Source organism: Tyto alba, unplaced genomic scaffold, assembly GCF_018691265.1.
Source record: "Tyto alba isolate M040663 unplaced genomic scaffold, T.alba_DEE_v4.0 Super-Scaffold_2, whole genome shotgun sequence".
NCBI classification, from domain to species: domain Eukaryota; kingdom Metazoa; phylum Chordata; class Aves; order Strigiformes; family Tytonidae; genus Tyto; species Tyto alba.
In genome coordinates, this window is record NW_024881282.1 from 6,285,434 (window position 1) to 6,296,755 (window position 11,322).

An 11,322-nucleotide genomic window follows, 5' to 3' on the forward strand; every position below is an offset into this window, starting at 1 on the left:
TCTACATATCAAATATTCTTGCTTCTTTAAAATTAGTGGAAATAAGTACACCAGATGAAGTTGGTATTGTCTTTTATCCAAAGTATGTTATTCCACTTTGCACTGTAAACACTATTTCACATATATTGATTGATAGACTTGTTTGTTGTTGCTTTTCATTGGTAAGACTCAACATTCATCAGCTGTATTTCGCACTTTTCAGGCCAGATATTGCCAGATACTATTATCCTTTTCAATAGTGTTTGTGGATGTGACAAAGCAGCAGAATATAGAGCCTATTTCCACTGCTAATATAGATTTACAAATGCACATGTAGCACTGGAATTGTCTCTTCTAAGTTGCCACTGATTTGTTAGATCATTTTCCTTCTTGAAAAGAACTACTGTGTAGGGTAGACAACTATCAGAAAATTGTGTATCATAACATTGACTCGATCCTTCTTTAATGTTGCTTCTTTAGCAGATTAAACTAATATATTTAATCATCTTCCCTAATTTAGTTTGGATAACCCATGAATCCTATTCCCAGATGTTTGCAGATGTGTCAGAAAATCACCTAATTCCATTTATAAATAAAACCTCTGCTTATATATGTTATTTTAAGAAATAGCATTTTTCCTGGCAAAAGCATTCCAAAGCTGGTTGTGATAACTGCTGTGATATCTAGATTATAGAGAATGGGAGTAGAATTTGCTGTGTTTATAAAGAAGGTGGAGTCAGATTTCACATAGAGGTGAACAGTGAAAGGGCAAGAGACAATGTTGACAGGTTGGAGCAAGAGAAATGTCACCTAGGTATAAGGAAAAAATTGTTCACAATGAGAGTGATGAAACACTGGAAAATGTTTCCCAGGTCAGATGTGATATCTCCATCCCTGAAGATATGCAAAACTTACCTAGACAAGACATTGTGCAGTCAGATCTGTCTTTAAAGTTAATCTTGAGCTGATTACAGCTTTGGAACAGATGATCTTCAGAAATCCCTGCCCACCTACATTTTTAAAATCAGATACCTGAGTTTCTGTTTGCTCATCTGGGCATTACCTACCCTAAAATGTTATTATCTTCATCTGTTAGCAATGAAATTGTTCAAAGCTTTTACTGAAGAGACAAAAAATTAACAAATGACTGGCAAATGATAGTTATAAGTGAAGACATAAAATATACTGCATGAAAATAAGTTAAAAACAAACAGAGAACTGTACTTGGTTGGTCCAAGGTTAATATTAGAACTCATCATGATCACAAAAGTAACTCCCTAAATTTCTGAAAAATATCACAGAAGGTTATAAAAGTCCTAAGTGTCCCAGTAAAAATTATGTAAATATTTTCTAATGTTTTAAGCTGAAATGTTATCAGTGATGTATCAAAAATTTCATTTTACTATTTTTAGCTTACATATGGTGAATTTCTATAGTATGATATTGAAAATTGTTTTGCAGAGGTTAAGCCATCTGAAGAAAACACAATCACTAACCCTTAACACAAAAAGAGTAAATAAATATAATTCTTGAATGTCAATCAATTTTGAAAGTGCAAGTTTCTGTTCCAACATGAACTTACAAATGCCTTAAAGATGTGTAAAGCTGATCATATTCAAATAGAAACTAAGAGAAAACAAAAGTGTTATGAATATACTGACATGATTAAAACCCGCATATCACCATGTCATGCATATGACCAGTACTAGTAGAATGAAGTATTCAAAATTGTCCTATTTATCTGAGGTGTCAGTGGGGAGGAAGAGATGACTCCATTGAGTAATTTATGTCAGAGATGGAATTAATTGCTCACTGGAGATGGTTCTCTAAGCCCACTAGCTAAGAAAAGATCTTACTCCTCACTTAGGATTTCCATGTTAGTTGAAATGAATCCAGGCTTAATTTAGCATGCAGAATAACCTTTTTCTAGTTCAAGAACTGAAATGAGCAGAAACAGCATAAAGCAACTCAACAAATACTAATGGAATAAAAGCTGAAATGGTTACCTAGTTACACAAAAACTGTTGGCAAGAGCCCTACAACATTATTTAACAAAATTATACTATTAAAACTACTTGAATACAGCTGTAAGAGAAATGTGTGACACAGCAAGGGCTAGAACTTGGACATTTAAAGGGACCTAGACCCTTTATCTAAGTCCATACTTAAGGGTACATCTCCATCAGTAAATGTAACAGATCAAGGACGATTCTCCATTACGGAGGGCAATCCCCACAGCACACTTGTCCATGGAGCTTAATTCTTTAATAAAATAGGATTATTTCTACCAGCTGAAAGCAGCCTGTAGTTTGTGATATTCTTCCAATCGTGGTGGATATTTGTTGGAAGTGTACAACACACAACAAAACATATGACACGGCCTAGGATCCTTCTAGTTTAGAAATACAGATGGATAATAAAATCTAGTTTGACAGCAAGTGCTTGTGTAGAGGTTATAGAATTGGGATGATGCACTGCCACAGATTTCTCTAAATCATGCTGGATGAAATCATAGTTAAGGGAGATCTGTGACATCTAGCTTTGGACATCTCCCTAACTGGGTTCTAGATACTGTTCAACTAGATAGCAAGATTAAAGCTTAGTATCCTTACATAAATACCTCTTTTTCAAAGGAAATTTCTTATTCTGGTTTTGGCAACTTCTTCTGTTTCTTCCTAAAGTCTTTTGTAAGTTGTTTTCTAGGGGAATATCTTCCTCATATAAAGGTACCACAGCTGCACTGGGACCCAGTACCTGCCTATAAAGTGGAGATGAACACAGTGTAGACTGGAGAGGCAGAGACTGAGACAATAACACTGTATTATTCACTACTTGATTTCTGGTCAGCGGTATGATTTCCCCAAAATGAACTGTGACATTTCCTACAGCTGCCTCCTCAGCATATAAAATAGGATTCTGCTAACCTGGGACTGACACAAGGGAAAGTGTTTGCCAGCTCTAGCTCTGTACACAATGTAAAACAAAACAAAAAAAAAAAAAATAAAAATTCAGTTCAGGTATGTGATATAGTTCAATCATAATGATACCCTTCTAGGAAAACAGAGAGAACAATGCATTTAAAAATGCATGGTGAGGACCCATTCTTGTTACCATTCAATAATTTAATATGAACATAATCCTTTCTCAATATGAGTTTAAGATTATAATCTTATTTTGTACAGATGCTGAAGTTAATAGAAAAGAGGTTAAAACCAGCATCTTCCTGATGGCATTTCTGTATGTGTTTTAATAGACCCACCTGTGTTAACTTCCTTTTCATTTTAGTTTATTTTTTTTAGATGCGTATATTTTTATTCCTTTGATTTGGTTGACTGGCTTTATCAATCATTTCACTAGTAAAAGTGCTTTAAAAAGATGAATAAAACAATATAAATTTCAAATAAAATTTCTCTCTAATTGAGGCAATTTCATAGAAGCAGAACTGTTTTTTGTATAGCACATTGCACCTGTTTTTTTTGTCTAACATTCATTTACTACAGAGTACAATTTTCACAACAAAGTCACATAATGCTATTTTATGCAAATATTTCATCAAGAATCCATAGGCAAGATGATTTGATGGTCAGTCCTTATATAGCATGTTAAACTTTTTTGAAGTAACATCTTGCAATGACAGATACCTGAACTTAGAGGCCCAAAAGCAGCTTTAAATAACTATTTTTGTACCCAGGCACAGTAACATACAATATGTATACTAAACTGCAGAAACAACTTGGTGAATACTTGTGCAGTTTCTCATTTATTGTTAATTATTTCATTTGCTAGGTTTTTAAAAAATTGTTTCTGTCAAATAATATAACAATTTGATGACATATATTTTACTTTCCATTCCATAAACACACAACAAAACAAAATAAAAGTTGTATAGTGATAAATGGTTAAATCCCTCAGTGCTACCTCCAGTAGAAAATTTCTGCTAGAGATGATAGGCATAGTTTCAGTATAATAAATAAATACATTAACAATCAAGAAATTTTGTGTCAGATTTAAACCAGAATGACCCAGCTACCACTGAAGTGGACAGAAAGCTTTCCTTTGACTTGACTGGAAGGAAACCTGGTCCTGAAAAACACCTGACACCTCAACAACATCTCTAAAAAACATCAGATTTGGAATTCTGTGTGTGTACCATAGCACTGACACTACATATATTTCTGCCAGTACAGACTATGAGTTTTAAGAATGACGGATGAACTGCACCACTGAGAGAAGTTATGCAGCCTCCTTTCCAACACGTTCAGCAACATGTTCAATTGACCTAAAACCAAGGTATGTTGCAAAGGAAGAAGGTAAAAACTAAACCGTTTTTCTCTAGCATGGACACCCATTTGTAAGGGCAAAGATTTGATTTTGAAACTGTGATTGAATATTATGCTGGTATTCCAATGTATTGAATCAATGCTTGAATTAAAGTGAACATTATGATGCTATTAAAATAACAATCCAATAAAAACAAACATTCAAACATAACAAGTTAAAAATATTAATCTATAATAATTTAAAACAAAAAGACTTACCAATCTGTCAGTAATATTTTAATGCCAGTTTTCTTAGCAGTGATTGGAGCCTGGAAAAAGAGGAAGCAAAGGGATTTGTCTCAGTTGTTTTATACAACAAGGTAGGAGTTAGAGGAAGGTGCCAGTGAACCAGAAGCCTCAGGTCAGTGGAGTCACCTCCAGAATATCCATGCAGCTTCCTGAGTCCTCTGTGATGACACACATTTGCACCAGGGCATCTGAGAACAAGTATTAGTGCAGATAGTAATGTTTTTGCAGTCATATTTTCTATAGATGTCTTTATGTTATATAAACTATACATTTTATAAACAATTATAAAACTACGCTGAACTACACAAAATTAGATTTCTCAAATTTCTTTGAGATATTATGACAGATGACTAATTTTCTCTAATCATGTGGGGCAAGTCAGGTATCTTGAATCAAGTTCTACACTTTGGTTTTTATTTATCAAGTAAATTCAACTAGAAGATATTAAACACAGTAAGACACTCATGGTCTTGTTCAGTATTGAAGTGTTCAACAGGACTACCATGAATATAAAGACCACCTGAATTTGTCCCTCAATGCCATACACTGAAATACACTGGCATGTAAACAGAGAACACCATATACATATATACATGCTTACGTACATACATATGTATTCATTTATATTTTATATATTTGTAGTTATTTGCATATAGATAGATATTGGTGGGTTTATATATATATATAAATATACATCAGTCAATATGAAGTGTTAACCTTAAAAAAATATAAAGATATAATTTCTGATTTAAAGCTTAATTTAAGCATTTGAGAATTTATTGAAAACATACCATCTGAGTATAAATATTTCAGCACATTTTAAAATTTTAAACTCAGAAATGAATTACAAAAAAGTAAATCATCTCAGAGGGTAATGAATAAAAGTCACTAAAATGATAATAAAAATTTATAAAAAAATTCCCACTGACTTTAACAATTGAAGACCCAAGTCCTGTTTTCAGGAACAATAAACAATATTTTTATATTGTTATATTTATGTGTTGTTATATATTGTTATATTTATATTTCTATTAGGAAATAGATATTTTTACTGTAGATGGAATTTTGCCATAAATGACCAATAAATATATTTTAATGAATGTCATATGGTATTCAGTGATTGCAAAACATGAAATCTAGATGTTTAACTAGGTTCTGAAATGTGACATATTAGGTCATAATTCTTAAAAAAAAAATAAGTGTTTATAGTAACAGAGTAAGCTATCCCTGACCTATAGGATGTATGCAGAACTACTGGGTCTAATCTCTTATTCTCATCTTTATAGGCAGCATCCAACTCTCCACAAAGCTGTTAAGAGTCTTGTAATTGTCTTTATTGGAAAATTAATTATAATAATAATAATTAAAATAAGATTCCAATAAGTTGGTAGATATTAATGCACTAGTAGTGCACAGACATCCCAGAGAGAATCAAGCTGTTTCTCTGTTTTCTCAAAAGATCTTCTATTAAAAAACTGATCATCTTAACAAAAATTGATATGTCAGATAAGAAATCACAGCTAAACTCAACATGGCTTTAGGCTGCACTGAAATATTTAAATTGACTGCAACAAAATTAATGAGGCCAGTGAAGATTCTAAATGTTATCAGACTAAAATGATAATTATTTGTAAATGCAATGGTCAAATAAACTTCTTCAAACCCATTATTTCAGAGTATAAAGGCTGTTATATGAGAAGATGAAATGTTCTATATATGGGGGGTTAGGCAACTGTCACTAAAAACATTATGATACTTTAAATAGCGACAACAGTAAAAAATGGCACTCCACACAGTGTAATCTCAGCTCTATTTTCTTTTAATACCACTCACTGCATCAGGCCTGTACTCTATGTAGAGAGGCTTAATACTTTATCTGAAGAAATCCCACTCAGTCTCCTTCACAAGCAGATAAAGACAGGAAATATTCCTAACAGCATTAGTCATTCACAAACACTGGTAAATACTATGGGATTTTATTCCAACATCATTTTATGCTTCTGTGGTTCAGATCTTTAATGAATTAGATTGCATTTCTAGTACGAGGCTCTATGGGATAAGAATGTCAAATAAATATCTACTTAAACTGTACAGTTTCAAGCTTTTTACAATTTCTTTCTTTCAAATAAACTGATCACATCATAAAAACAGACAGGTAAACATAACAAATTCATGTAAATAATACATTTTTTTCTGGCTGCTTACCAGCCTAAGAGCTAAACTTTGATTAATTATTACAAGTGATAGCTTGTTCTAGTCAGGATCAGAGACACCAAAGTTAAGGACATCAGTCTTAGGAGGTTTTTATATTGCTGTTTGATTTATTCCTACTATCCTTTATATTTTGATTTCAAAACTTACTCTGAAGCTGCATCTGTTTAAGAGATGATTGTGGATGTGTGTCACTATTAGTCTGAATTGCTCTGCAACTCGCACTGAGAAATGCTCTCTTTTTTTACCCCCAATACATAGTTATTTACAAAGAGAACTACTACTTATTTGCAGCGTGGCTAACCACACACTAAAAATAATTGGTTAAGAGTAGCATCAGAGGGAAGAACCAACTAATACAACAGAATAGCTACAAATAGGGGCATGAAAGGCAGAAAGAGAGAACTTATACAAAAATTAAGAAAAGTAAATAGTATTGATGGATAGCTGGTTTATATTTTTGAATATTTCCCGAAAGGCAGCTGACCAGACACGTGTGGTTTTGAAAACAGGGTAGAAAAAAGCCATATAAGTTTTTACGGAACATTTTTGTTCCCCAGGAAGTGGCCTAAAATGTCCAAACAGTGTTTTCTGTCTCTGATTCTTTTCAATTATTATGAACATAATTAAGGCTATAAAATAGAAATTATTTTGATTGACAGAATTAACTCCTGCTGTCAGATCACGAAGTGTCTGTGTTTAGGTGAGTATCCAGAAAACCCAAAGAAAGGGTGGTTTTTCTGAAATACCTCATGATTATCATTATGACTAAATGTAGCTCAGAGGAAACAAGATTTGAATTCCCACCATTTTGCCTTTTATTTCAACTTCTGTATTGTGTCTCACATTTAGCTGTTAGTAGCAACTGTTATCCTGTCTATTCATACAGACATATTTTCCCATTATTTCATAAGCATTACTGAGATATTCAAGTCAAACTTTGTCACTTCTTTTACCTTCTCCTGCAAGGAGAGCAAATGTTGATGTTTCACCAAGAATGATAAAAACCATGTTCTGCCCATAAATTTACAATTACTAAAATAGTTTCTGTTAAACCCAAATGAGATTTAAGACGGAGTTATATATTGATGACACACAAATTGTTTAGGTAATATAGTATCCACATCAAAAATGTGTTATGAATAAAGTCCAAATAGAAGAAAGTTTCATTTGATGCATTGCAATGATGAGGAAACAAGTAGCTGACTGCAGTGAACACACTTAAGATTAATAAATCACAAAGAAGGAGATTTGGGGGGAGTGTGTTATGTGCAAGAGAGTCTGTTGAAAAGACAGGAGTACAACACCAATTCCATATGGTGTGTCAGAGTCATGCAGCAATACTAGTTCTGTTTCAAAAGCTGTATTGTTGTATCAGCGACACCACAGTTTAAGTTAATTAGCCACACATAAGAAACATTTAAATTGAGAAACTGGGGATTTTACAGGTAGAACATCCTATATTTAACTTTGCCGATACAACCTTGAATCAGTCTCCTTGTGCATATATATTATGGAAGTCCTGAATTACACTGCTTGATCCTCATTCAGTTCACAGAACAAATAACAGGGGTAAGGAAGTGCAATTACTTTTGTACTGGCATTTTTGTCTTCATAAACTGGTTACCGATGTTTTCAGGTCACTCCTCCAGTCTGCTATGCAGACATAAGAATACATGATTTATTAATCTACTTTTTCTGAGATTCTAAGAAATTTTGGTGATGGTGAGAAAGTCCTAAGTAGTCATTCACTTTTTAAACTATGTAATCCAGAGATTATTTGCTTGCAATTGGAAGAACACAGGACTGCAATTCATTTCACCTACCTTTAGCACATAAAATTTAGGCTCTTAGTCTAAACCAGGCTTCTAATTTCTTTCTATAAGCAATGGAGAGAGACAACCACTTCCAGATTCATTTAATCCTAAAATAGACAACTAAGATAAATGAAGGACTGTCTGAACAACCCTGTCTCACTTAACTGGCATCATGACTGGTTTAGACAAGACCCTTAACATTTATATGGTCAATAAGACATGATTTATTCTACCTCAAAATACACAGATCTCACTTTCATTCCATGTTCTACCATGTGTTCATAAGGGAGAATTAAGTGTCCCGATGAAAATAAATTGCAGGCATTTTCATAAAGATAGTGCAATAGATGTGCTCATAAAACCATGCAGGAAAAGTGAGGAAGTCCTGGTCCATTTATCAGCAAGGGACATGGCTATTCCATTATAACAGTTATTTGGTGTTAGAATTAAGACTGAATAATCATCTCCGCTGAAAGCAATATGTAATTATTACTAATCAGATAGTCAATGATCCTGGTGTAAGCCTATTGTAGGATCTCAGTGCTATAGAAGCACACATATGCAAAAGTAAAATGCAAATGTATCAATGCATAATAAGTAAAAGAAGGGTTTCTGCATAGTACTTCTAATGTACATAAGTAATTGGCAGCCCATTACTAGCTAATCATGAATAATGATAAACTGTTTAACAAAAACAAACCTCAGATTTCAGAGGGGGGAAAAGAGGTGTCTAGCTGTGAATTTTGCTAAAACCTCAGTTGGTTTCCAAAGATACAGCTCAAAAAGCATGCAGACTGTATAAGGCTGCTCATGCATAACCTCAGTCCCACGCCACTAAACTGCTTCACAGGGCACTGGAGTTGGCAGCTGTGGCTGTGTCACCACCCAGCAGCCCTCAGAAGACACCAGTATAGCTCTAGGGACAGGCTTTCAATATTTTGTCACATCCAAGAAGGTAACAGATGCACCTTCAGTAAGACTCTTTTGACAAAATTGTACCTGTTTCTTAGATGCCTGAGATCCATATGCTGGCAATAACCAAAGTGGCATTGAAGAAACTTTTTCATGAAGTCTCCATTTATAAGGAAAAGTTATAGTGTGGGGATGCATCTGACCAAGCTCATGTATTACATCAAATGTATGATGTGGCACAGACTGTTTTTTTCACTGTTTTGTAGCATATCGCATGTTGTGATGTGATTCATTTAATCAACAGCAGACCTTGTTCTTCAAATCCAAATATTGGCCTAGAAGCATCCCAGTCAGAAAGGTGTAAAAGAAGGAAATTATAAAATGTATGTTATCTATATTTACTAATACAGGAGTAACATCTTTTAAATTAAGGATTTTTGAAGACTACAGCAAGAATGAGGAAATGCAAAATGAAAATCAGTTGTCCACAACAAGTATGATAAAATATCTGATTTGATGGAAGAAATTACTTTTGCTTAGCACCTACAAGCTCATAAGGAATAGCTTATGTAAAGAACAGTGTGAAGGAAAAAAAGCAAAATAACATGTTGAGACCTAGAACAAGAAATAGTACCTTATCAAGGTATGACACAAGAGTCCAAGAAAACAGAAATTCAGATTTTTTTAAGTCATCATGTCATATCCGATCAAAACTTACTTATAGCTTTGCTTATGTGTTGGTATGCAAATATTTGTAGGTACATATCTCCAAGCAGAGATTCCCTTCCCCTTCTCCACTGAACCAGTGAGTGGGAAGACATTGTTCTCCCTCTGATGGCTCTGATAATAGAGTGGCAGCAGCCCCAAGTTGACATGGAGCGGATGTAAAATCCACTTTTGCAATGTGCTATGACACATACGGTGGGATTTATTTCACTTTGCTTTTGATGTCCTTAGAGAAGACACCTGCATTTGGGATAACCACCTGGGCCTCCATTACTGGCACTGGACAGAAAAAGGCACTTTCAGAGCTTGACTACTTGATCCTTAAATAGATGTTTCTCACTTTAAGCTTATACAAATCTGTTCGCACTTTTATTTTGAATCTCTCTATCACATTTCCCAATCTAGAAGAGCAGTTGCATCTCCTGCAAGACAGCAGACACAAATAGATGTGGACTGCCAAAAGCTCACTACTGTCTTACATTTATTTGTTTTTTTTTTTTTTTTTCCACAAAAATTACAACTGGTTTTGTTATCCTCAGAAACATTGTCACTTTTTTGCAGCCCTTAGTTCAGTAATCCACTATAATCCCACAGCAGGCACTTTTATATTTTTCATGACTACCTCTTCAGCAAAAGTAACTCATTATGAAAGCCATTTTTAAAGGACTTGAAATAGACCTTCACATTGAATTTTCATCCTTTTGCTGGATGTTTCATTAGACTTTAGTTCTTTCATGCACTAAATCTGGTTTTGTACCTTGAAGCAACAATGTTATCTTGCCAATGGAAGTTGCTTACACCTTTATCCTTCCTCTTTTGCAAGCATTCAAGGTAAATATATAAATAGTTTAAAAAGAAAATGTTTACTCAGCAGTAAGGCATGGTTCACATAGTGGTTTTTTTTTTTTCTGAGTTAGATTAATTCTCCAACCTAGAGTTTTTTGGAGGTTCCTTCTTACATCTGTAGAAACTTTTAAACAGATGTGTTTGCTGCTTTGATTGTTTTGATTTATTTCTTTTAAGGTTTTTTGTTTGTTTGGTTTGGATTCTTTTTTAGTCTGATGCTTTGGGATATATGTCTAATTGATATTCTATGTTTTTCACACAGG

General features: G+C 33.8%; 1 protein-coding gene across 9 annotated transcripts in view; it reads right to left on the reverse strand.

Moving 5' to 3' along the window:
- TENM4 (teneurin transmembrane protein 4) overlaps positions 1 to 4,582 on the reverse strand; it is a 1,435,480-nt gene extending 1,430,898 nt beyond the window's left edge. For all 9 annotated transcript variants that reach the window (XR_004406800.2, XM_032990906.2, XM_032990916.2 and 6 more), the window contains exon 1: positions 4,518 to 4,582. The gene's annotated coding sequence lies outside the window, so the exon portion shown is untranslated. The remainder of the gene's footprint in view (positions 1 to 4,517) is intronic.
- Positions 4,583 to 11,322: the final 6,740 nt, after the last annotated feature.